The sequence below is a fragment of the Palaemon carinicauda genome, chromosome 39 (assembly GCF_036898095.1).
Source record: "Palaemon carinicauda isolate YSFRI2023 chromosome 39, ASM3689809v2, whole genome shotgun sequence".
In the NCBI taxonomy this organism is placed as follows: Eukaryota; Metazoa; Arthropoda; class Malacostraca; order Decapoda; family Palaemonidae; genus Palaemon; species Palaemon carinicauda.
The window spans coordinates 1,409,123-1,414,122 of record NC_090763.1 but is presented as its reverse complement, the minus strand read 5'-3'; positions in this window follow the sequence as shown (position 1 = coordinate 1,414,122).

Below are 5,000 nucleotides of genomic sequence, written 5' to 3'. Positions count from 1 at the left end.
TACGAAACGTGAGAGCATATTTTTACCCTCTTTAACCCATTACTAGCAGTTAATTTCTTATTACTAACAGTCGGTTATCAATTGTTGTTTGTTTATTTACTAGTTAATTGATTTTGTTGATTTAGTTTACCTTTTAACTTGTTTTCAAAAATGGGTTACTGAAGTTTTTATAGTTCTGCTGCCATGTGTTTTTAAACATATTTGTTTTTTTTAGAGATTTGTGCACATGTATATTCATTGTTTGTATTTCTTCATCCTTCATCCGTTATTTTCATCTGCAATTATTTGCAGTGGTCTTTTTTTTTTTTTTTACTTATTATTACTATGCCATATTATCAACAATTTAATATCAATAATAATAATAGTAGAGTAATTATGATAAGGTTCTCTTTTTACGTTTCATTTGCTGATAATAATAATAATAATAATAATAATAATAATAATAATACAGCTGCCTCAGTGGGGTTAATTTTGTAACTGAGGCGGCTTTAATCTTTAATGAAACCTGCTTAAAACAAGGGTCTACATCCAATAAATAAATAAATAATAATAATAATAATAATAATAATAATGATAATTAAAATAATAATAATAATAATAATAATAATAATAGAATTATTATCAATAATAATAATAATAATAAGAATAATAATAATAATAATAATAATAATAATAATAATAATAATAATAAAAATAATTATAAAATAATAATAATAATAATAATAATAATAATAATATTAAATTTATATAATGTTAAGATTCTTCTCTTCAGTCCTCTTTACATTATGCATACGGCAAACCTCAACACCTGAGATATAAGCCTTCTTAAACGGCTGCCAGATCCCCGAAAACAATTTTAGTAAAGATAAGGAGGAAAATTTTCTGATATTGAGTAAATACAGACGGATTTTGAGTTAGTAAAATGTTAATGAAAATATCCCTTGGATAAGATTGTATTTTTTTTTTTTTTTTGGGGGGGGGGGGGGAAGAATTCCCCCTTTGAAGGAAATATGAGTTCAAAGATTGTTATTTTTTAGGGAGGAAATTTTATAGTTAGTGTAAATTGTTTTATTTGTAATAGAAACATTAATCAAAATAATTTTTAAACATGTAGATTAAGAGTGTTTTAATAAGGAACATTTAAAGTTTTTTCCTTGAAAAGGGTAATTTGAAGAAATTATACCATATGAAATAACTCGTGAAAATTTTTATGATAGTCATTAGAAAAGAGGGGTAATTAAAAAATTGTCCATAAAAAGGGGAAGATAGATAATTAATAAAACCGATAATTAAAAAAAAAAACTTTAACATAAAGAAGCAAATGAACCATTTATTTGATTTCAGAGGTCATTTAAAATCATGTTAGTAGATAAGGGGGATTTTAATCATTTGTAATTAAGTGAAACTTGTACCCTGATCAAGATAGAAACCCAAAGCAATTCTGTTAATTCAAGAAAAACTTTCTTCTTCCATTCTCTCTGACATAAATTTCATTACCTTATATTCATTTTCCTCTTTCGAGAAGAGTTCTCAGACATCTTCGTGCCGCTTACACAAGACCTTGAATGTGGTAACGTCCCTGACTGGTGAATGCCATACTGGCGTTCAAGTCCTGCTCAAACTCGTTAGTTTCTCTGGTCAATGCAACCTCACCATCCTTGTGAGCTGAGGAGGGGGCGGGGGGGGGGGGCGGTTTGGGGTAGCCTATAGGTCTATCTGCTGAGTCATCAGCAGCCACTGTCTGGCCCTCCTTGGTTCTATCTTGGGTGGAGAGGAGGCTCTGGCGCTGATTATATGTATATATAGTCAGTCTCTATGGCATTGTCCTGCTCGATAGGTCAATGTCACTGTCCCTTGCCTCTGCCATTCATGAGCGACCTTTAAACCTTTAAACCTTTAATCTTGAATTTTGACTTCCGGTCCTGTATACTTATCTAAGCTTTGTGTTGTCACTTGGTTTATAACCTCACTCCCTTTTAATCAATTGGCTTGCTTTTGTTTTTAATATTTTATTATTATTTGCTACGTTACAACCCTAGCTGGAAAAGTAAGATGCTATAAGCCCAAGGTCTCCAACAGGGAAAAATAGCCCTGTGAGTAAAGGAAATAAGAAAATAGATAAACGATCTGAGAAATAATGAACAATGAAAATAAAATATTTTAAAAACAGTAACAACATCAAAACAGAAATTTCATAAATATACTATAAAAAGACTCATGCCAGCCTGCTTAGCATAAAAACATTTGCTGCAAGTTTGAACTTTTGAAATTCAATCGATTCGACTACCCGATTAGGAAGATCATTCTACAACTCGGTCACAGCTGGAATAAAACTTCTAGAATACTGTGTAGTATTGAGCCTCATGATGGAGAAAGCCTGACTATTAGAATTAACTGCATGCCTAGTATTACGAACATGATGGAACCGTCCAGGAAGCTCTGATTGTAAAGGATGATCAGAATTATGAAAAATCTCATGCAACATGCATAATGAACTAATTGAACTTCTAAAGTGGTATTAGTCATCGATAAGAAATCTTATCTGTTCCATCTAAATTTAGCTCAAATCTGTTTTTTCAAATATGTATGTGAAATGTTTTTTACCATTTTGACACTTTGTATATATGTATAGATGATATACATATATGTATACGCTTCCATTGTGAATAATTCTCTAAAATAATTTTAATTTTGATTAATCATATAACACCCACCTTTTACAGAGGCCAATTTACCATTGCCCAAAAAGACAAAATCGTCCTCATCTTGGCATTCATTTTAATTTTTCTTCTTAGATATAAAAGATTAGTAATTTCTTTATTTCTACTTTCATAATAATGAAGGAATTTTTACTTAAAATATTTATGGTAAATAGTCACTTCAAAGACTTAGTATTCGATGTAATTAAGATTCCCTTATGATTAGTTCAATCTAATACGTGACATCAAAAAAATAAACATTTAGGAAGACTTTGTTTTCATTATCTCTATTTAATAGTCATCAAATATGCAAAGACCAAAGGCATTTCATCAAAACTCGATGATTAAATCAAATGAAAAAATGCTATTTCAAACAATTAATTATTGCAAGTTATTTTTGACCCTATGGTTATTTTTTTTTTTTTGTGACCACAGGAATGTTGTTAGTCTTGTTATTCTTACTGTTTTTGTTATTGGCGGAGAATATAGTTCCATTAGTGTTTCTGTTGTTTTTCAATTCTGCCATGCTGTTGGAGGGACAGAAATGGGTCCATGGTTCAGAAAAAAAAAAGTTCCTTCTCCATTAATAGAAAAAATAATTCATTCCATGAATATTTTTTTTTTGTTCATTTGAAAAAAAATTCTGTCTCCCATCATTCAAAACTGTTATTCATATTAATTTATTAAAATCTGTTAATTTTCCCTTTACTTATTTTAACAAATTCCTTCTTTATTCATTTTACTTCTCCGTTTATGTAAATTTATTTCCTTCATTAAAAACATCTGCCTTCTTCATTCAATAAATATTCTTTTCATGTCGAACATTTCATTTATCTATAACTTATCTCCTTATCCATATTTCAAAGTTTTTCTTTATTTGAAAAATCGTTCTATTTTCATAAACTTTTTTCCTTTCATTTTTTAAAAAAGATCTCAATTTCTTTGAAATGAAAAACCTTTTGGATCCGTTTAAAAAAAAAATTTTCCATTTCAGTTACATCTAATTAAATTTCTTTTGTACCCTAAAAAAAGTTTTTCCGTCCTCCATTCATTTAAACTTTTTTTTTTTTTTTTTTTTTTTTTTTTTTTTTGCCCTTTAGTTAAAAAGTATAATTATCCTTTTCCGTTTTCATTTAGTATAACATAATTGTCACAATCCTAGCTCCGTTAACTTTGGAAATTAACAAATGTTCAATAAATGTTAATAAAATTCATCTCGATCATTAGATATATGATTGTTATATGCAAAGGAACATACAATCATTTGAACGTAAATTGTATTCGTATGATCAGAAAAGCTGTACTGATCAGGGCCACCAATACTAGGTTGGTTTGTTGTACGTGATCAATCTTAAGTCTCCCACCATCATCTTTAAGGTTTGTAATTTGCTCTCATCATTAGCAAGAAACACTACTGTTGCTATTTATATTTAAAGGTTTAAAGGCCGCTCATGAATGACATAGGCAAGGGACAGTAACATTACCCTATCAAGCAGGACAATACCCTAGAGACTGACTGTATTACATAATGACCAGCACCCAAGCCCACTCTCCACCCAAGCTAGGACAAAGGAGGGCCATGCAATGGCTGCTGATGACTCAGCAGATAGACCTATAGGCTCCCCCAAACACCCCATCATTAGCTCACAAGGATGGTGAGGTTGTAGCGACGAAAGAAACTAACGAGTTTGAGCGGGACTGGAGCCCCAGTCTGTCGTTCACCAGTCAGGAACGTTACCACATCGGCCACCACAACCCTATTTTGTATTCTATAATAATATTCACAATTTCTTTTAATAATACATTGTATGAATCATGGAATAAAAATCCGAAAGACGGCCAAAACCTATCATTCGTAAAATTGTTATTGACCGAAATGATTTTTATCATGGGTTGACGAATCATATTTATTTATAGCTTCTTTGGAGATCTTATTTCTGTATTTTTTTGTTAGTTGACAAAGTGTAGATTATGTGGAAACCATTATATTAAAACCTTTCACACCAAAAAGCCCGTGTGCCAGGAACATATCATCTCACTAATTGAACTTGTCAATCAAGATGACGACATCATTCATATTACTGTATAAACGTGATCACACACACACACACACACACACACACACACACACACACACATATATATATATATATATATATATATACATACATATATATATATATATACATATATACATATATATATATATATATATATATATATATATATATATATATATAAATATGTATGTATATATATACAGTATATATATATGTATATATATATATATATATATATATA